Source organism: Capra hircus, chromosome 4, assembly GCF_001704415.2.
Source record: "Capra hircus breed San Clemente chromosome 4, ASM170441v1, whole genome shotgun sequence".
NCBI classification, from domain to species: domain Eukaryota; kingdom Metazoa; phylum Chordata; class Mammalia; order Artiodactyla; family Bovidae; genus Capra; species Capra hircus.
Window position 1 is genome coordinate 75,298,647 of NC_030811.1, and position 23,776 is coordinate 75,322,422.

The following is a 23,776-nucleotide window of genomic DNA, read 5'->3' on the forward strand; positions in this document are numbered from 1 at the left end:
TCAGTCTAAAATGATTCTTTGTTGACCTAAAAGAGTATATTTCTAGATGAGGAGGGCACAGGAAAAAAAAAAAAAAATCAGCCTTCATCCAGCCAACATCCTAAGCATTCACTGTGCTTACTTCAATAGTGTGATTTTTTTTTTTTTTAATGGTACACATGACTGCTTTTGAATGTACTTGTGAGAGTTGTAGTTTGGCCCTGAACAGAGCCAAAGGGCTTTGCTATAAGTATGTGAGACAATTTAAGGGGACTTTCGATTAATCATTACATCAATAATTTAATGTGTTTTCTTTCATCTAAATGTGTCCTGAGGCAGGTAAGAGAAGCACTACTTATACATTGCAAAGGAAAATTTATTCTCTCCCTGGGCTCAAAGTTACATGTAATATGCAGAAATTAAACTTTGGTTTAATTGAAATTTGGTTGCAGTTTGAGGCTTTATAGTTTCCTTGGGCCACCAATTGCATTTTTTAAATGAAGCATTGAAGGACGACATCTTTAAAAAATTACTAATTTAGCTCTGTTCTCTGAATGTTTCAAGCAACAAGACATTTCTTTTCGTCCATTAAAACATCATTCTTAAGAAAATAGAAATAACCCCAAAACACTCATGGTTAATAATGATTATAGTTTCCCAGGTGGCTCAGTGGTAAATAATTTGCCTGCCAATGCAAGAGCCATGAGAGATGTGGGTTCGATCCCTGGGTCAGAAAGATCCCCTGAAGAAGGAAATGACAACCCAGTCCAGTCTACTTGCTTGGAAAATCCCATGGACAGAGGAGCCTGGTGAGCTACAATCCATAGGGTTGCAAAGAGTAGGATATGACTGAGCATGCACACATACTTCTATTTACAGTTCTGTTGTGCTGGGTACTCTGCTTGCTCCCTCGCTCCACATGCCTATCTGTTATTAGCTTGGACTTCCCAAGTGGCTCAGTGGTAAAGAATCTTCCCACCTCTCCTGTTGCCCATTTTTAAATTGGTTTAATTTTCTTTTACCATTTTAGGAGTTTTATGTATATGTGTGTGTGTATAGGATACAAGTGCCTTATCAGATACAAGAATTGTGGATATTTTCTCTCATTCTTTAGGTTGTCTTTTTACTTTCTCGATGGTATTCTTTGTTGCACAAATTTTTAATTTTGATGAAGTCCAATTTATTTTCTTTTTTGCTTGCATTTTCATGTATTTTAAAAGCATTGCCAAATATTTGATCATGAAAGAAGTACCTGTGTGCTTTCTTAAAGAGTTTTTAGTTTTAGCTGTTATATTTAGTTTTATAGTTTTAGCTGTTATATTTAAGTCTGAATTCCATTTTGAGTTAAGTTTTTAATATGGTGTGAGGTAGGGGTCCAACTTCATTCTTTAACAAGTGGGTGTTCAGTTCACTGAACACCGTTTGTTGAAAAGACCTCTTCCCTCAAAGAATTGTCCTGGCTCCTTTATCTAAAAGTAATTAACCATAATGTGAAAGTTTATTTCTAGACTCTCAGTTCTATTCCAGTGATTTGTATGTCTCTTCTTATGGCAATATTACACTGTCTTGAATATTGTAAGTTTATAGTAAGTTTTGAAAGGAGGAAGTATAAATCCTCTAATTTTATTATTTTTATCAAGATTATTTTGACTCTCTCAATTCCTTGAATTTCTGCTTGAACATAAGTATCAGCTTGCAAAATTGTTAGAAGTACATAGTTGGAATTTTGATAGGAATTGGGTTGAATCTGTAGATCAACTTGGTTATTATTTAGCCATCTTAACAACATTAAGTCTTCTGATCAATGATCATGAGATTTCTTTGCATTTATTTGGATCTCCGCCACCCCAGTGATGTTTGTGTTTTGTCATGTGCAAGACTTACACTTATTTTGTTAATTTTTTTCTAAGTATTCTATTCTTTTTGCTGCCATTTTAAGTGGAATCTTTCTTAAATTTTACTTTCAAGTTACTCATTAAGAATGCATAGAAAAAATTTATATTTGTATATTGGTCTTTTAGCTGCAACCTTGATGGACTTTACATGAAAAGTTCCCTTGGTATCTCTAATTTTCTTGAAGAGATCTCTAGTCTTTCCCATTCTGTGTTTTTCTCGATTTCTTGGCACTGATTACTGAGGAAGGCTTTCTTATCTCTCCTGTTAAGCTTTGGAACTCGTCATTCAAATGGGTATATCTTTCCTTTTATCCTTTGCTTTTCACTTCTCTTCTTTTCACAGCTATTTGTAAGCCCTCCTCAGACAGGCAGTTTGCTTTTTTGCATTTCTTTTTCTTGGATATGGTTTTGATCCCTGTCTCCTGTACAATATCACAAACCTTTGTCCATAGTTTATCAGGCACTCTGTCTATCAGATCTAATCCCTTGAATCTGTTTGCCACTTCTACTGTATAATTGTAAGGGATTTGATTTAGGTCATACCTGAATGGTCTAGTGGAATTCCCTACTTTCTTCAATTTAAGTCTGAATTTGGCAATGAGAAGTTCATGATCTGAGCCACAGTCAGCTTCCGGCCTTGTTTTTGCTGACTGTATAGAGCTGCTCCATCTTGGCTGCAAGGAATACAGTCAATCTGATTTTGGTGTTGACCATCTGGTGATGTCCATGTGTAGAGTCTTCTCTTGTGTTGTTGGAAGAGGGTGTTTACTATGACCAGTGTGTTCTCTTGGCAAAACTCTATTAGCCTTTGCCCTGCTTCATTCTGTACTCCAAAGCCAAATTTGCCTGTTACTCCAGGTATTTCTTGACTTCCTACCTTTGCATTCCAGTCCCCTATAATGAAAAGGACATCTTTTTGGGTGTTAGTTCTAGAAGGTCTTCATGGAACCATTCAACTTCAGCTTCTTCAGTATTACTGGTTGGGGCATAGACTTGGATTACTGTAATATTGAATGGTTTGCCTTGGAAACGAACAGAGACCATTTTGTCGTTTTTGAGTTTGCATCCAAGTACTGCATTTCGGACTCTTGTTGACCATGGTGGGTACTCCATTTCTTCTAAGGGATTCTTGCCCACAGTAGTAGATATAATGGTCATCTGAGTTAAATTCACCCATTCTAGTCCATTTTAGTTCACTGATTCCTAAAATGTCGATGTTCACTCTTGCCATCTCCCGTTTGACCGCTTTCAATTTGCCTTGATTCATGGACATGACATTCCAGGTTCCTATGCAGTATTGCTCTTTACAGAACTTAACTTCCATCACCAGTCCTATCCACAACTGAATGGAGTTTTTGCTTTGGCTCCATTTCTTCATTCTTATTCAATAAAGGACAGAAACAGAATGGATCTAATAGAAGCAGAACATATAAAGAAGAGGTGGCAAGAATACACAGAAGAGCTATACAAAAAAAGATTCACGACCCAGATAATCACAATGGTGTGATCACTCACCTAGAGCCAGACATCCTGGAATGCGAAGTCAAATGGGCCTTAGGAAGCATCACTACAAACAAAGCTTGTGGAGGTGATGGAATTCCAGTTGTGCTATTTCAAATCCTGAAAGATGATACTGTGAAAGTGCTGCACTCAATATGCCAGCAAATTTAGAAAACTCAGCAGTGGCCACAGGAATGGAAAAGGTCAGTTTTCATTCCAATCCTAAAGAAAGGCAATGCCAAAGAATGCCCAAACTACCACACAATTGCACTCATCTCCCATGCTAGTAAAGTAATGCTCAAAATTCTCCAAGCCAGGCTTCAACAGTACATAAACCATGAACTTCTAGATGTTCCAGGTGGATTTAGAAAAGGCAGAGGAACCAGAGATCAAATTGCCAACATCTTCTGGTTCATCAAAAAATCAAGAGAATTCCAGAAAAACATCTGCTTCTGCTTTATTTCTATGCCAAAGCCTTTGACTGTGTGGATCACCACAAACTGTGGAAAATTCTGAAAGAGATGGGAATACCAGACCACCTGACCTGCCTCTTGAGAAACCTGTATGCAGGTCAGGAAGCAACAGTTAGAACTGGACATGAAACAACAGACTGGTTCCAAATAGGGAAAGGAGTATGTCAAGGCTGTATATTGTCACCCTGCTTATTTAACTTACATGCAGAGTACATCATGAGAAACGCTTGGCTGTAGGAAGCACAAGCTGGGATCAAGATTGCCAGGAAAAATATCAATAACTTCAGATATGCAGGTACACCACCCTTATGGCAGAAAGTGAAGAACTAAAGAGCCTCTTGATGAAAGTGAAAGAGGAGAGTGAAAAAGTTGGCTTAAAGCTCAACATTCAGACAACTAAGATCATGGCATCTGGTCCCATACTTTGATGGCATCTGGTCCCATACTTCATGGCAAATAGATGGGGAAACAATGAAAACAGTGATAGACATTATTTTTGCGGGCTCCAAAATCACTGCAGATAGCGACTACAGCCATGAAATTAAAAGACGTTTGCTCCTTGGAAGAGTCTATGTCTGATGCAGGATACAGGATGCTTGGGGCTGATGCACGAGGATGATCCAGAGAGATGATATGGCGTGGGAGGTGGGAGGGGGGTTCATGTTTGGGAACTCATGTACACCGGTGGTGGATTCATGTCAATGTATGGCAAAACCAATACAGTATTGTAAAGTAAAATAAAGTAAAAATTAAAATTAAAAAATAAATAAATAAAAAATAAAGAGAAAAGTTATGACCAACCTAGATAGCTTATTTAAAAGCACAGGCATTACTTTACAAACAAAGGTCCATCTAGTCAAGGCTATGATTTTTCCAGTAGTCATGTATGGATGTGAGAATTGGACCATAAAGAAAGCTGAGCACCGGAGAATTGATGCTTTTGAACTGTGGTGTTGGAGAAGACTCTTGAGAGTCCCTTGGAGTGCAAGGAGATCCATCCAGTCCATCCTAAAGGAAATCAGTCCTGAATATTCAATGGAAGAACCTATGTTGATGCTGAAACTCTAATACTTTGGCCACCTGATGTGAAGAACTGACTCATTTTAAAAGACCCTGATAATGGTAAAGATTGAAGGCAGGAGAAGAAGGGGATGACAGAGGATGAGACATTTGGATGGCATCACCAACTCAAAGGACATGTGTTTGAGTAAACTCTGAGAGTTGGTGGTAGACAGGGAGGCCTGGCATGCTGTAGTCCATGGGGCTGCAAAGAGTCAGACATGACTGAACGACTGAACTGAACTGATGGACTTATTTATTATTACTAATTCTAATAATTTTCTTGTGGATTCATTAGATTTTTTTGTAAACAAGATCATGCCATTCACAAATAGAGATGTTTTTACTTCTTACTTTTCAATCTAGATATCTTGTATTTTGTTTTCTTGCCTGATTATCCAGGCTAGAACCTCCATTACAGTGTTGAATAAAGGTGGCAGGAACAGAATTCTTGTCTAGATTAAAAATAATATTCTCAGAAAATTTTGAAAGCATGAGGACATGAAAATGATGCATTTCTTTTCTTGATTTGAAAATTCTTTAACTTCCTTTTTCTGAAGCTTTCACTATCTTCTCTTTGTCCTGTTGTTTTCAGTTTCTTGATAATGTGTAGGACGAAAAGGAAGTAGATGATAGTCTAGTTCTTCATGCCGGCGGTTTCTCTCCATCTTCCTATTTTCAGCCCTGTATATTATACCTCATATCTAAATTCCAGACACTCACTGATTCAATATTTATAGAGAATAAGACTCAGATTTATTAAATTTTCCTAAAATTCTTTCCATGTCACCCACATAAATGTTTAACTGACAAATTTGTATTCTCAAACTGCCATAGGTATTATTACCTGTAATCATCTGAATCAAGTAATATTTAACAGCTAGAGATAAATATTATCTGTGGATTTGAAATGTTCACTGTGCATTTCCACTTCATGATTAAAAGTTAATTATGGCTAATAAAAGCATTGTCTATTTCCAATCAAGTTAGAAATCATGACAAGATATTATTTCCAAGTCCCTTTTTAGTCTACCCATATAATTGAGTTTAGGGCTTCCCAGGGGACTCACTGGTAAAGAATTTTGCTGCTAAACAGGAGATGCAAGTTTGATCCCTGAGTCGGGAAGATCCCCTGTAGAAGAAAATGGCAACCAACTCCAGTATTCTTGCCTGAGAAATCTCATGGACATTGGAGCCTGGTGGGCTACAGTCCATGGGGTCACAAAAGAATTAGGCGTGACTTAGTGACTAAACAACAACATAATTGAGTTTGTTGTTATTGTTCCTTCACTAAGTTGTGTCTGACTGTTGGTGACCCCATGGATTGCACCACACCTGGCTTCCCTGTCCTTCACTGTCTCCCAGAGTTTGCTCAAAGTCATGTCCGTTGAGTCAGTGATGTCATCCAATCATTTCATCCTCTGTTGTCCCCTTCTCCCCCGCCATCAATCTTTCCCAGCATCAGGATCTTTTCTAAAGAGTCGGCTTTTCACATCAAGTGCCAAAGTATTGGAGATTCGGCTTCAGCATCAGTCCTTCCAGTGAATATCCAGGGTTAATTTCCTTTAGGATTGACTGATTTGATCTGCTTGCTATCTAAGGGACACTCAAGAGTCTTCAGCACCACAGTTTGAAAATATCAGTTCTTTGGCGCTCAGCCTTCTTTATGGTCCAACTCTCACATACATTCATGACTGCTCGGAAAACCATAGTTTGGAAATTATTTCATGTGGAAAATTGTCAAAGGCTTTCACATCAGTGGGACCATATAGATATTTCAGAAAATAACTCTGATATATACTGAAAACACAATATAGAAAAGGTTCCATAATAAATAGGTTGATAAAAAATATTCAATAAAATATGCAAGGACCTTTTTAAATCAATGAAAAAAATTTAAATTCCCACTTGAATTATGGTCCAAAATTAAATTTTGGTCCATATACCAAAATAAATTCCAGATGAGTAGAAAAAATTCCCAAAAGAATATGAAAGCAAGCATCTTTTTAACTGAGTTTAGAATGGGAAAGAGCTTCTAAGCATGAAAACCGTGGAAAAAAATTAAAAGGCAATAGATCAAAATATTTGATTATGTAAAATTTTTAAACTTTTGAAAATAAAAATCATAAAGACAGTAAAAGACTAATTATAAACTGCATAAAAAGTGTTGACAACAAGTATAACGTGTAGTTAATGGCCTTAACATTTAAAGAGCTCTTTAGTAACTCAGAAAAACACTACAGCCTATAGCAAAGTTGGCAATGACATGAGTAGATCATTCCCAAAGCTGAAAAATATAATCACCAAATATGCAAAATATCCTCACTAATAATCAATGGGATAAAAATTAAAAGTAGCGTGACATCCATCTTTGAAATGAAAATTAATAAACTGATAATGTTTATTGCTGGGCTTCCCTGATGGCTCTAGTGGTAAAGATCCCACTTGCCGTTGCAGGAGACATAAGAGATGTGGGTTCAACCCTAGGTGGAGAAGATCCCCTGAAGGAAGGCATGGCAACCCACTCTAGTATTCTTGCCTAGAGAATCACTATGGACAGAGGAGCCTGGTGGGCTACAGTCCAAAGGGGCGCAAAGAGTTGGACATGATTGAAGCGATTTAGCACACACACGTTTATTATCACCAGAGCTGTTGTGGCATGGGGACTCTCTGGGACACTAATGGGGTCATGTACCTTTTCTTAAATGGTATTTGGAGTTATGACTTTCGTATTTATGCCCTTAATTCCATTATCCAAGTCCTTGAAATCCCTCTTAAAATACAAAATATGCTGAAAATGTTGAACTCAGAGAAACAATAGAATGGCAGTTGCCACATGTCGTGGTGTAAGGAAAATGGGGAAATATCTGTCAAGGTGTATAAACTTCCAGTTAACCAAATGAATGAGTTCTGGGGGTCTAATGTACACATGGCAGTTACAGCTAACAACACTGTATGTATATTTGAATGCTGCCAAGAGAGTAGATCTTAAGCATTTTCACCATAAAAAAATATGAAAATTATGGACAGGATTGAGATTAGTTAATGCTATGATGGTGATCACTTTGCAATATATAAATGTATCAAATTAACACCTTTCACACCTTAAACTTATGCAGTGTTTTGTGTCAATTATATCTCAGTAAAGCTGGAGGTAAAAGCTAAAGATATGATCAAAAGTTATTTTATTATTTAAGATATTAAAAAAGAAACAAAATTCCAACAACAGTATAATAAAGAAATTATGATACAGCTATACAGTGGATTATTATTTAGCTTTTGAAAATCTTGTTCCAAAAATATTTAATGAAATAAAAACTACTTACAATACATATTTAGTATAAAGGAAGATAAGTATAAAGGAATATAGCATCACTGACTCAATGGACATGGGTTTGAGCAAACTCCAGAAGATAGGGAAGGACAGGGAAACCTGGCATGCTGCAGTTCATGGGGTCACAGAGTCAGACATGACTTACTGACTGAATAGTAACAATAACATAAAGGAATATGACTACTTTTAAGCAAGTGATTTTCTAAAAATCTTGATACTCATAGACTAATTTTAAAAACTAGATGGGTATATAGTTCTCTAAAATGTTAATACTGATTATCTCTCCTAGGTATGAATATGAGTAATTTAAGTTTTACATTGGTACTTTCCTGTATTTAAAATTTTTCATAATATGCACAAATTTTTTTTAGAACAGAAAAATTATCAGACACTGTTACCTATGAGAGAGGCTTGCATTATAATTTGTTTCCTCCAAAATAACCATTATATATACTTTGTCAGGATTTCTTTTTTTTTTTTGAGGATTTCTTTATAAAAATATTAGTATTATATCAATACACTAGTATTTTGTTAATTATTGTGATTAATTACCTAAGTTAGAAATCCTGTCATTCCTAATCCAGATTGGAAAAGAAGAAGTAAAACTCACTTTTTGCAGATGATAAGATACATAGAAAACCCTAAAGACGCCACCAGAAAATTGCTAGAGGTGATCAATAAATAAAGCAAAGTTGCAGGATATAAAATTAATGCACAGAAATCTTTTCTATTTTTATACACTAACGATGAAACATCAGAAAGAAATTAAGAAAACAATCCTATTCATCATTGCAACAAAAAGAATAAAATACCTAGGAATAAACCTATCTAAAGAGACAAAAGACCTGTATGTAGAAAACTATAAGATACTGCTGAAAGGAACCAAAGATGGAGAGCAAATGGAGAGATATATACCATGTTCCTGGAGTGGAAGAACAAATATTATGAAAATAATAGCAAATACTATCCAAAGCAATCTACAGATTGAAGGCAATCCCTATCAAACTACCAATGATATTTTTTCAGAGAATTAAAACAAAAATTTTCACAATTTGTACAGCAACACAAAAACACTTGAATAGCCAAAGCAATCTTGAGAAAGAATGGAGCTGGAGGAATCAACTTACCTGACTTTAGACTATACTACAAAGCTACAGTCATCAAGACAGTATAATACTGGCACAAAAACAGAAATATGGACCAATAGAACAAGATAGAAAGCCCACAGATTAAACCCACACACCTGTGGGCACCTTATCTCTGACAAAAGAGGCAAGAATATACAATGGAGAAAAGGTAGTCTCTTCAGTAAGTGGGCTGGGAAAACTGGACAGCCATGTGTAAAAGAATGAAATTGGAACACTTCCTAACACCATACACAAAAGTAAACTCAAGATGGATTAAAGACCTAGATGTAAGACCAGAAACTATAAAACTCTTAGAGGAAAACATAGGCAGAACACTCTTTGACATAAATCACAGCAAGATCCTCTATGACCCATCTCCTAGAGTAATGGAAATAAAAACATAAATAAACAAATGGGACCTAATTAAACTTAAAAGCTTTTGCATAGTGAAGGAAACTATAAATGAGGTGAAAAGACAACCTTTAGAAATAATAGCAAATGAAACAGCTGATGAAGGATTAATCTCCAAAATACACAAGCAGTTCATTCAGCTCAATACCAGAAAAACAAACAGCCCAATCAAAATGTGGGCAGAAGACCTAAACAGATGTTTCTCCAAGGAAGACATACAGATGGCTAATGAACATATGAAAAAATATTCAACATTGTTCATTATTAGAGAAATGGAAATTAAAACCTCAATGAGGTTATCACTTCATACCAGTCAGAATAGCCATCAGAAAAATCCACAAACAGTAAATTCTAGAAACGGTGTGGAGAAAAGGGAACCTCTTACACTGTTGGTGGGAATGCAAATTGATACAGCCACTATGGAGAACAGTATGGTGACACCTTCAACAACTAGGAAGAAACTACCATAAGACCCAACAGTCCCACTACTGGACATACGTACACTGAGGAAACAGTAACTGAAAAAGCCACATGTGTCCCAGTGTTCATTGCAGCACTGTTTACAGTAGTGAGGGCATGGCAGCAACCTATAAGTCCATTGACAGACGAATGGATAAAGAAGTTGTGGTACATACACACAATGGGATATTACTCAGCCACAAAAAGAAACACATTTGACTCAGTTTTAATAAGGTGGATGAATCTAGAGCCTAATATACAGAGTGTAAGTCAGAAACAGAAAAAAAAACAAAAAACAAATATTGCGTATTAAGGCATATATATGAATATATGTTGCTCCATGGCAGCAATGGAAATGCATACATAGAAAACAGACTTGTGGACCCAGAATGGGAAGGAGAGGATGGGATGAACTGAGAGAGTAGCACTGAAACATATATATTACCATATGTAAAATTAAATAGCCAGTGGAAGTTTGCTATATAATGCAGGGATCTCAAACCTGGTGCTCTGTGATAGCCTAGAAGGGTGGGATGAGGGTGGGAGGTGGGAGGATATTCATGGCTGATCCATGTTGATAGATGGCAGAAACCAATATAATATTGTAAAGCAATTATCTTCCAGTTAAAAATAAATTAATTTTAAAAAAGAAATCCTGTCCTTCCTTAGAGCTGTCATCAGCTTTGTTTAAGCCATGAAATATTTTAATTTATAGCTTTTTTTAAAAAAATCCTAAATCATATAGGATATATGTCTTCTAAATCTTTTTCAAATTCGTGCTGTATTTTCCAAAATGATCTGTCAGAACATCATCATAATTCCTCGCATTTTTTTTCAGTCTTTCACAGAGTTGATCTCTCCTAATTTTCACTACAGCCCTGAACAAGAAGTAGTGCAAGTTTTTAATAACAATCCACTCTAGTATTCTTGCCTGGAAAACCTCATGGGCAGAGGATGCTGGTAGACTATAGTACAAAAGTCATATACAGTTGAGTACTCAAAGATAAACATTTGTCTGGGGTTGACATAAACTGTTGAGCTGTGGTGCCAACACACATCTTCTGATTCTAGATCTACCATTTGAACCTCAGAAATTATCCATTTCAGTCAGTTGATTTTATAGATTAAGAAAATGAGACACAGAGAAGCTAAATGATACAGCCTCAGTTGCAGAATAAGTGCCAGACCTACGACAAGCTCCCCTTCTCTGTCTGAAACTAGTACTCTTTCGATCAGTCTCCTTCAGAGAAGAGACCTAAATGCTTAGCATTAATCTTTCAGTAAATATACGAACTCCTTAATTCACTGTCGAATGGCTAACATAATTTTTAGTAAGATTTTCTTAGCATTGGTTCACTATTTTACCATTTCTGTCCTTGTGTTGCCTAAGCATGCCTCTGAGGCAAGTTGACACAGGCTTACTTAGTTAAAAGGTTGTTTAAAACAGCAGAGCCACTCAAATACTTTTCTTTGATGATTTAAAAAGGTGGTATGAAAAACATTTTTGTATTGAAGTTTAGAAGGCATTTCTGGAACACAAGTGATTTAAGAATACTCTGGAAGATGTTACATCATAAAAACATGTAGCAATAGTAAGGCAAATACATGAGCTTATTTACTTTTATTTGTTCTGTTAACTGATTTCTGGAATAAATCTTGCTTATAGTAATGTTTATCTTGACCACCTGACCTGTCTCTTGAGAAACCTATGTGCAGGTCAGGAAGCAACAGTTAGAACTGGACATGGAACAGCAGACTGGTTCCAAATAGGAAAAGGAGTACGTCAAGACTGTATATTGTCACCCTGCTTATTTAACTTATATACAGAGTATATCATGAGAAACACTGGGCTGGAAGAAGCACAGGCTGGAATCAAGATTGCCAGGAGAAATATCAGTAACCTCAGATATGCAGATGACACCACCCTTATGGCAGAAAGTAAAGAGGAACTAAAGAGCCTCTTGATGAAAGTGAAAGAGGAAAGTGAAAAAGTTGGCTTAAAGCTCAACATTCAGAAAATGAAGATCATGGCATCAGGTTCCATCACTCCATGGGAAATAGATGGGGAAACAGTGGAAACAGTGTCAGACTTTATTTTTTTTGGCTCCAAAATCACTGCAGATGGTGATTGCAGCCATGAAATTAAAAGACCCTTACTCCTTGGAAGGAAAGTTATGACTAACCTAGATAGCATATTCAAAAGCAGAGATATTACTTTGCCTGCAAAGGTCTGTCTAGTCAAGGCTATGGTTTTTCCAGTGGTCATGTATGGTTGTGAGAGTTGGACTGTGAAGAAAGCTGAGCACCAAAGAATTGATGCTTTTGAACTGTGGTGTTGGAGAAGACTCTTGAGAGTTCCTTGGACTGCAAAGAGATCCAACCAGTCCATTCTAAAGGAGATCAGCCCTGGGATTTCTTTGGAAGGACTGATGCTAAAGCTGAAACTCCAATACTTCGGCCACCTCATGTGAAGAGCTAACTCATTGGAAAAGACTCTGGTCCTGGGAGGGATTGGGTGCAGGAGGAGAAGGGGATGACAGAGGATGAGATGGCTGGATGGCATTCCCGACTCGATGGACATGGGTTTGAGTGAACTCCGGGAGTTGGTGATGGACAGGGAGGCCTGGCATGCTGCAATTCATGGGGTTGCAAAGAGTCGGACACGACTGAGAAACTAAACTGACCATCTATTATCACCTAACCAGCTTCCTCAGTGTTTCTTATGCAATAGCACATAGATTACTTTTTAAAGCATCTAACATTGTATGGTAAGCGGTAATGCAGACTAACCATTCATGTGTTTCACAAACATTTACTGCATGGATATAATATGTCAAGTACAAAAAAGACATAGACAAAAATTCCTGTGCCTAGGGTACATGTAGCCTATTATAGAAGACACAATTCAAACTAATTCAAAATATACTTGTTGAGAACTGATCATCTGTCACCTGAGCAGACCAAGAAATATGAGCGCCTACCCCACTCCAGTACTCTTGCCTGGAAAATCCCATGGATGGGGTCGCTAAGAGTCGGACATGACTGAGCGACTTCACTTCCGCTTTTCACTTTCATTCATTGGAGAAGGAAACGGCAACCCACTCCAGTGCTCTTGCCTGGAGAATCCCAGGGACGGGGGAGCCTGGTGGGCTGCTGTCTGTGGGGTTGCACAGAGTCGGACAAGACTGAAGCGACTTAGCAGCAGCAGCAGCAGCATAAAGCAGGCTGATATCTCAGCGCTTCAACAGATTCATAATCCTTAAGGGTTTCTGAATAATTATTTAGTAGAGGCAGAGAGAACATGATCTTTTTAATACGAAAAGTTGTACATCGTTTTTGTTGTTTATAATCAAGGTTGTATTACTTGTGGTTTTCTGAACCAGGATAATTCTTGATAAAACTCAAGCTCTTTGAGAATCTAGACAATAAAAAGTTCTTCATTTTTGATATGGAGTACCCCTCCATTCAGTTTTAGAAACATAGCACGTTTCTAAACATAGCACGTTGGGAGCCTCTGAAGATGTTTGGGACCTTGGTGTAATCCTTTTTGATAATCAGTTCAGTCAGCCTTCCCTTCCTTTAAAATTCTGTGATCAATCCTGAGAAATTTGGCAGCTGTGCTTCTTTAAATTGTTGATGAGAGCAATCCTTTTGCACGCTGACAAAACAAAACATAGTTTTACCTGCTTGGAGGTTATCTTCCCTCCCTAAATCCATTTTACTGTCGATTTACAAAGTAAACAAAGGATAAAACTCCACCAGTGATAAATGTTTGCTTGTCTTTAGTATTATACATCCCTGACTGTCAGTGCTTTTTAACCAAAATTATGGTTCTTTATTTCAATGCAGTGTCACATAGCAGTATTATTGAAAATACTTTAAGTGAGAATCAGGGTTTCAGTTACATTTGGTTTAATGCATACAACACCATCAGTCAGTTCAGTCGCTCAGTCGTGTCCGACTCTGCAACCCCGTGAATCGCAGCACACCAGGCCTCCCTGTCCATCACCAATTCCCGGAGTTCACTGCCAGATGAACATAGGCCATCTGTGTTTTGCCAGATTCCCATATATGCAGGCAGTGATGGTCATGTCACCACCCACTTCTCTTCTGGGAAACTGGTGAATTTCTTTTGATGTGTATAGTAAGATGTTCCCAGATATCAGAAAGGTAAAGTTGTTGTGGAAAAGGTATCAAAAAGAGAAAAGAAGTTAGGATTTTAGGCCTGATCTCATGTCAGACTATCTCAATTCAAACTCCTACCTTGTCAATTGGACTTTCATTACTGAAATCTCTTTTCATACACCAAAAGTATCAAAATTCTTTACAGAAATAAAACACAAATACATACTTTAAAAAAATTATGTATAAAAGCAAAGAGTGTAACATCTATATGGTAAATGTCCTTGGGAAGAATTGTTTGGCATGGGTTGAATCTAATATTGGTTGTACAGAAAATGGCTTTTTTTCTTGTAGTAAGCCCAAACTTTTTTCCTTTTCTTTTTTTGTCTTTCTCTTTCTTTTCTTTTCCCCTTCCTTCTTTCCTTTTCTCTTCCTATCTCCTTTTCTTTCCTTCTCTTTTTCTTTTTTTCCACCCAAAGACCTTCAAACTACATTTACAGTTGGAATTTACTCTTTGGAAAATTCCCATAACTGGTTCAATATGCAGAATGCTTCTGAAATTCTTTCAGTGATAAATGTTAGATGAGGAATATCATTCATGGAATTTTCTTTAGTTATGCCTTGCTCACTTTTTAATGGAAGTTAAACTCCATTATAAACAATGATCTTTCTTTTCAATGATTTCCTGTTAAATTTTCAGAAAAAACTATTTCATTCTTATATATCAGTGCTAGTACTCCATTCCAGAAATCTGACTATAGGCCAACTATCTCTCTTCTTGAATAGACAAGGATATTTTGTTGCACTGAAAGGTCTTTAATCTATGTTTCAATTAAGCATGTTGTTAAAATTTCAAAGACAGACAAAGCCTTTGATAAAATTTTTTCCAGGTTCAGAGATACGTGTATTCACAACATCTTATTGTATGCTGAGGCAATCAATTCCTTTTCAATCTGATTAACTGTCCATAATATTAACCTTTCAGTACAGATTACAGTGACTTAGCCTTGGTCCCTGGTGGCCCAGAGATTAAAGCGTCTGCCTCCAATGCAGGAGACCCAGGTTTGATCCCTGGGTCGGGAAGATCCCCTGGAGAAGGAAATGGTAACCCACTCCAGTATTCTTGCCTGGAGAATCCCATGGACGGAGAAGCCTGGTAGGCTACAGTCCATGGGGTTGCAAAGAGTCGGACACAACTGAGCGACTTCACTCACTCACTCACTCAGTGTTAATTTATTGTTGGTTAAGGTTCTTCCCTGGTAGCTCAGACTGTAAAGCATCTGCCTACAATGCGGGAGATCTGGGTTTGATCCCTGGGTCAGGAAGATCCCCTGGAGAAGGAAATGGCAACCCACTCCAGTACTCTTGCCTGGAAAATCCCATGGACCAAGGAGCCTGGTAGGCTACAGTATATGGGGTTGCAAAGAGTCAGACACAACTGAGCAACTTCACTTCTTCACTTCAAGGTCAGGCAGTCATGAATGAATGTGCTTCTTTCCATGTTGTTTCAATTTATAAGAATAACTGTGAAAAGAAAGGCCTGGGCTGCAAGTCAAGTCACCTTAAATTACGAAGTTCCTAAGTCAGGGGCTTCCCTTGTGGCTCAGCTGGTAAAGAATCTGCCTGCAGAGATCTGGGTTCAATCCCTGGGTTTGGAAGATCCCCTGGAGAAGGGAAAGGCTGCCCACTCCAGTATTCTGGCCTGGAGAATTCCATGGACTGTATAGTCCATAGAGTCACAAAGAATCAGAAATGACTGGGTGACTTTCATTTCATTTTAGGTTAAGGCTAAGAAAAGAGGCTGTGTTATCCTTGGAGATGTCTAACACTACCTGGGAGGTCTAAGAAGGTTTTGTAAGGGAAAGAGATTTCTGGATAAATTTTAGAGGATGAAAAAAAGATTTTTGGCAAGAGTCTTCAGTGACAGGTGATAGGATGTGAAAAACTGGGGAAGGAGTGGCATGAAAGAAACCAGGCATTCTAGAACCTGTGAAGACTACTCTGTGGCTCAATTACAAGGTGCCATGGAAGGTGAAGCTAGACATACTAGGCAGGGACCAGATCCTAAAAAACCTTTTAGGTCATTCTAAGGAATCTGACAGACTGCTTTAAGTGATGGAGAGCCACAGAAGGATGTCAAGCAGTTTTAGAAAGAAAACTCACACAGTGTGAAAGCTGTGACTGCATGGGGATGAATCTGGAAAGAGATTCCTATCAAGAGAGTGCACATTGTCCTAGGTTGAAAAATGATTCTTTTTTAAATGATTCTTAGGTTAATCTGGGAGCAAATTGATTCGTGAAATAATGAAACAGTACACTTGGGTAGGCGTTATAGCAACTATACTAAAACTCCTTTTCAGTCCTGTTTTGGAAACTTGATGGCAATATTCAGAACAGAAGCAAATTATGAGCTGAAAATTGTTTTGATTCACTCATATGTTCATCTGCCATTATGACAGATGCCTTGTGGGGAATTAATTTCTTTTTAATTAACTATTTCTACTATTCCAAAAGCTTGAAATCTATTTAGGTAGAGAGACTATAAGTATCTTAAGAGTAAATGTTGTTATCTTTAAATAATACCTGTTGAGATTAACCCTGTCTTCATATAGAGAATCTGAAGCCTCAAGTAATTAAAGAAGTATGTATTCAGCTTATCAGTGGCAGCTCCCTGTGGTCACCCACTCATCTTTCTGATTCCAGGGACTGTGAGCTCCAGGTTCGTACATCACCACAACACACACTCACTGTTAAATGGCTTGGGCAGCCTACTAGACAGTTGCTCTCTGAATGCAGTTAAAATTAGAATATGGTGGTTTTTTTAAATTCATAACAGAGGCTGTTTCAAACTCTGAATATGGTATCCATAATGAACTTTCTTCATCTGATAGAATCTATGGAGCTTTTCAAATGATATATCGTTAACAGTCCCTCTAATTTTAAAATTACTTATTTAACAGAGATTCTTGTTGGCAAACTTGCTGTAGAAACCTATGCATCTCCCAAGAAGATAAGTACTAATTAGAAGCTTATTCAAGAAATTTGGTCTGCTCCCCAGAACACTGAACAATGAGGATATTTTCTGAACTCTTCTGAAAAATTACTGCTAATTATCAAAAATTAAGTTGCAAGTAGTACCAACATAGTTATTAGCATCTCAACTTTGATAGACTTCCTCCCAAAAGAGAACTATAAATTGCATAATATAATTCTGAAAATAAATGCCTGTCACCATATACCATAGCTATATATTGTTATCAGTTCAGTTCAGTCATTCATTTGTGTCCGACTCTTTGCTACCCCATGGACTGAAGCACGCCAGGCCTCTCTGTCCATCACCAACTCCCGGAGTTTACTGAAATTCACGTTCATTGAGCCAGTGATGCCATACAACCATCTCATCCTCTGTCGTCACCTTCTCCTCCCTCTTTCCCTTTTTTCCCAAGAAGCAAGCGTCTTTTAATCCCATGGCTGCAGTCAGCATCTGCAGTGATTTTGAAGCTCCCCAAAATAAAGTCTGTCACTGTTTCCATTGTTTCCCCATCTATTTGCCATGAAGTGATGGGAACAGATGCCATGAGAAACTAAGAGTTTTCTGAATGTTGAGTTTTAAGCCAACTTTTTCACTCTCTTCTTTCATTTTCATCAAGAGGTTCTCCAGTTCTTCTTCGCTTTCTGCCATAAGGGTGGTATCATCTGTATATCTGAGGATATTGATATTTCTGCCAGAAATCTTGATTCCAGTTTGGGCTTCATCCAGCCAAGCATTTCTCATGAGGTACTCTGCATATAAGTTAAATAAACAGGGTGACAGTATACAGCCTTGACATACTCCTTTCCCTATTTGGAATCAGTCTGTTGTTCCATGTCCAATCTAACTGTTGTGTCCTGACCTATATTCAGATTTATCAAGAGGCAGGTCAGGTGGTCTGGTATTCCCATCTCTTTCAGAATTTTCACAGTTTGTTGTGATCCAAATAGTCAAAGTCTTTGGCATAGTCAATAAAGCAGAAGTAGATGTTTTTCTGGAACTCTCTTGATTTTTTGGTGATCCAGCAGATGTTGGCAATTTGATCTCTGGTTCCTCTGCCTTTTCTAAATCCAGCTTGAACATCTGGAAGTTAACAGTTCACATACTGTTGAAGCCTGGCTTGGATAAGTTTGAGCATTACTTTAGTAGCATGTGGGATGAGTACAATTGTGCAGTAGTTGAGAATTCTTTGTCATTGCCTTTCTTTGGGATTGGAATGAAAACTGACCTTTTCCAGTCCTGTGGCCACTACTGAGCTTTCCAAATTTGCTGGCATATTGAGTGCAGCACATTCACAGCATCGTCTTTTAGGATTTGAAATAACTCAACTGGAATTCCATCACCTCCACTAGCTTTGTTCACAGTGATGCTTTCTAAGGCCCACTTGATTTTGCATTCCAGGATGTCTGGCCTTAGGTGAGTGATCACACCATTGTGATTATCTGGGTCATGAAGATCTTTTTTGTACAGTTCTGTGTATTCTTGCAACCTCTTTGTAATATCTTCTGCTTCTGTTAGGTTCATACCATTTCTGTCCTTTATAGAGTCCATCTTTGCAAGAAATGTTCCCTTGGTATCTCTAATTTTCTTGAGATCCCTAGTCTTTCCCATTCTATTGTTTTCCTCTATCTTTGCACTGGTCACTGAGGAAGGCTTTCTTATCTCTCCTTACTATTCTTTGGAACTCTGGATTCAAATGGGTATATCTTTCCTTTTCTCCTTTGCCTTTCACTTCTCTTCTTTTCACAGCTATTTGTAAAGCCTCTGCAGACAACCATTCTGCCTTTTTGTATTTTCTTTCTTGGGTATGGTCTTGATCCCTATCTCCTGTACAATGTCACAAACCTCTGTCCATAGTTCTTCAGGCATGCCATTAGATCTAATCCCTTGAATCTACTTATCACTTCCACTTTATAATTGTAAGGGATTTGATTTAGATCATACTTGAATGGTCTAGTGGTTTTCCCTACTTTGGTAATAAGGAAGTTCATGATCTGAGCCACAGTCTTGTTTTTGCTGACTGTATAGAGCTTCACCATGTTTGGCTGCAAAGAATATAATCAATCTGATTTTGGTATTGTCCATTTGTATGTCTGTTTTGGTGATATCCATTTGTAGAGTCTTCTCTTGTGTTGTTGGTGTTTGCTATGACCAGTGTGTTCTCTTGGCAAAACTCTATTAGCCTTTGCCCTGCTTCATTCCGTACTCCAAGGCCAAACTTGCCTGTTACCCCAGGTATTTCCTGACTTTCTACTTTTGCATTCCAGTCCTCTATAATGAAAAGGACATCTCTTTTGGGTGTTAGTTCTAGAAGGTCTTGTAGAAAGACAAATATATCATGGGTTAAAAATTGAAAGACATAACCTCTAGGGTCTTTTAACTCTGAATTACTGTGATTTTAGCAATTTTGGAATATATAAATATATGTTTATATTTAGATGTATTTATGTTTATACATTTATATTTTGACTATATATGTATATATTTAAATATATTTTATATAAATATATATTTCCATAAAATATTTGAAGTAAGTACTGTGCTTCTTCAGTAAACCACCATGAATTACTTCATTAACTCTGAATGTGTTCAAAGTAGGCTTGCCCTTACTGAGAAAAATCACAGCCTGGGGCCTTTCATGTGTAAAAGTAATGGAACTTGGGTTCTTGGTGGTTACCTAGGCTTCTGCTTTTTCTTCCCCCTAAGATAAGGTGCTAAGTAGTAGACCCTTAAAGTCACCTAACCAGGCACCTATTGTAGGATGTGTATTTTAAAAATGCGATCTGAGGGATTTAAAGATTTGTATAGGAAGTGATGTACATGATGATTATTTGTCAATGCATATGTTTGTGTCCTTGTATCCTAGAACTTGGACAGTGGTGTAAATAAGCTTGGCATCCAGCATGTTTCTATTTGGTAGGAAATAAGAGAGATGCAAGGGATCTGGGGGCTGATGGAGGAAATGGGGCAGAGCTCAAAGGGAACTGTAGTGAGCTGAATAGAAGCCAAAGGACTCAACCCTATGAGAGAAGTGATCAAGAGAAATTGACTGAAAAGTTGGAATAGAGAGCACAGTCTCTAGGAGGCATGGATTTAAAGATTAGGCCCAGAAAGCAGGGTCTCCTCCAAAAAAAAAAAAAAAAAGATGGAAAACTACCATCAAGTCTTTGAATCAGATCAATGACAATTTAATGTAATAGTTATAAAGTGAGATGCATTATTTTCTTGGGCTCAAAAATCACTGCAGATGGTGACTGAAGCCATGAAATTAAAAAATCCTTGCTCCTTGGAAGAAAAGTTAATGATAAACCTAGTCAGTCAGTTCAGTTCCTCAGTCATGTCTGACTCTTTGAGACCCTATGGACCGCAGCACATCAGGCTTCCCTGTCTATCATCAACTCCTGGAGCTTGCTCAAAGTCATGTCCATCAAGTCAGTGATGCCATCCAACAACCTTATCCTCTGTCATCCCCTTCTCCTCCTGCCTTCAGTCTTTCCCAGCATCAGGGTCTTTTCCAGTGAGTCAGTTCTTGGCATCAGGTGGCCAAAGTATTGGAACTTCAGTTTCAGCATCAGTCCTTCCAATGAATATTCAGGATTGATTTCCTTTAGGATGGACCAGTTTGATCTCCTTGCAGTCCAAGGGACTCTCAAGAGTCTTCTCCAACACCACAGTTCAAAAGCATCGATTCTTCAGTGCTCAGCTTTCTGTATGGTCCAACTCTCACATCCATCCATGACTACTGGAAAAACCATAGCTTTGACTAGATGGACTTTTGTTGAAAAAAGTAATGTCTCTGCATTTTAATATGCTGTCTAGGTTTGTCGTAGCTTTTCTTCCAAGGAGTAAGCATCTTTTAACTTCATGGCTGCAGTCACCATCTACAGTGTTTTAAAAGCAGAGATATTACTTTGCTGACCAGGTCTGTATAGTCACAGCTGTGGTTGTTCCAATAGTCATGTATGGATATGAGAGCTGGACCGTAAAGAAAGCTGAGTGCCGAAGAATTGATGCTTTTGAACTGTGGTGTTGGAGAAGACTCTTGAAAGTCCCTTGGACAGCAAGGAGATCAAACCAGTCCATCCTAAAGGAAATCGGTCCTGAATATTCATTAAAAGGACTGATACTAAAGCTGAAGTTACAATATTTTGGTTACATGATACAAAGAACTTACTCACTGGAAAAGACCCTGATGCTGGGAAAGATTGAAGGCAGGAGAAGGGGACAACAGAGGATGAGATGCTTGGATGGTATCACCGACTTGATGGACATGAGTTTGAGCAAGCTCTGGGAGTCGGTGAAGGACAGGGAAGCCTGGTGTGCTGCATCCACAGGGTCACAAAGAATTGGACAAAACTGAATGACTGAACAACATAAAATAAGATCTTGACATTCAGACTGCCTGAGTTTGACTACTGACCTAGTACCAGTTACAAGACATTAAGCAGCTGAAACAATAGTTCTGTGTCCAAGGAAAATGAGGGTAATAGTACCTACCTATTAGCGTTGTTGTTGATATTAATTGACTTAATTTACACACAGCCCTTACAACAGATATAGAGCCCTTACATATATATGTGCATGATATATGTATATGTATGCCTTATACTTACCTATATCAGTCACATTATTATTGTTACTACTTTTATTTCTCCCAAGCAGAGGACTTCTGATAATGACATTGAGCACATAGTGTGCTCATCAATCCAGTTTGAAACTGCTGAACCCTTTCTTCAAACAGAATTAAATACTTAGAACATATGTTAGAACCAGATGCTCTAGATGAATTAATGGTGCCTGAAGCATTTCCTGCTGCCCATCCCTTGGGCTCCCTTGGAGACCCCTGGGCACACTATAGAGCACATTTTGAAAACTACTGATGCAGTGAGAAGAATCCAAGGCTTGGAATCAAGACCTGAAATCAGGTTCTATCTGCCATTATCAGGCTATGTGACCTTCAGCAGGTGCGCCCTGGGCGTCTGTTTCTTGTAAAGAGTCAGAGTAGTTCAATGGTTTTCAAACTTTTCTACTTCAAATCCCCAAGTATTCCAGGGAAGAATACCAGGAACTTTTGGAGACTGGGCCCTAGGGAGCATGCTAGCTGAAAAGAAGGAACCCAACAACTTCAAAAGCTGGAGCTCCCCTGTTCATATATAGGTGTTCTGTAATATTTGTTTGAAAAATGAGTACCACTGCTAAAGAAATTTTGACTAGATGAAAAAAATTTATTCAGTTTTAATTGTTCTATAGTTCTTAGAAATTCATTCATTGAACCCCAGTAGCAAAAGTAAGAGCATGAATGAAATTCTAAATCTGAGGAAACTGAGTAGTGGAGGAAGTGGCCTGGACTATTTACAGGGCTCTGTGCAGTGACCAGTGTATATACCAGTACCTTTGATTTCCAGCGAAAAGGCAGAACCTCTGTGACATGAATTTTATTTGAATACTTTGGCTCCTTCATGTTCAGAGCCATACACTGGCACAATGATAACTAAGTGTGTGGACCAATGAGAAATATTACCATAAGAATATTATATACTTATAATCCAAAGACACCTAAAATGAATGATTATTTAAATACTGTACGTTGCAGGACTTTTCTTGGTGGTTAGTGATTTCAGAGAATATATCCCTTCTGTAGTCAATGTCAAATTAAAAATCTACATTTATAATTGCTGTTTTGCTGTCGGAAGTATATGTGAACTTGGAAGCTCTTGACTTGATTGAGATTTGTTTAGGTAAATTAAATTTCCATGTTCTCTCTGGAAATAAAGCTTGTAATTAATTTGTGGGTCTGTGGGTCTTGTTTATGGCTTGGATTGGTCCTTAATTTAGTCCCTCTCACTTTCAGCTTGCTAAAAGCAACGAAAACCATTTAAATACATGTGACTATATAGGGATAGTGGTAGTATCTGTTTATCTGTGGTTTCAATAATGATTAATATGCAGTAGCAAGGGCTGATTACCCTTGTAAACATCATATAGAATGGGAGTTGAAGGCTGCCCAGTGATTTTTCTCTCCAGTAATCTCTCTCTCCCACTATTCAAAACTCCCGCTACTGTGTCATTGTTTGTGTGTGTTAAAGTATAGTATTTTCAGTGTCACAGCTGAAATATGTTAGTTGGAGCAGTATCACCCATTAACACTTCAGCATGGCTTAGTTGATCAGATTACTTCCAGAGACTTGGGTCCTGGGGGACTGACACTAGCAATAGTAACAGTCCAATGCATTATAGAAATCAGTAAGGTCTGCAGCATGGAGGAAGAACATGCATCCACCTGGAGACCAGAATGGGGATGTTGGGAACCATGAGTCCTAATGGGCTGGACAAAGGGCAAGATGTCCATTGAGGGATGCACATATGGAGGGGAGACGCAGAGGCCA

At 37.9% G+C, this 23,776-nt stretch overlaps 1 protein-coding gene across 3 annotated transcripts in view; it reads left to right on the forward strand.

Moving 5' to 3' along the window:
- RELN (reelin) overlaps positions 1-23,776 on the forward strand; it is a 544,299-nt gene that overhangs the window by 197,067 nt on the left and 323,456 nt on the right. The window lies entirely within an intron of this gene.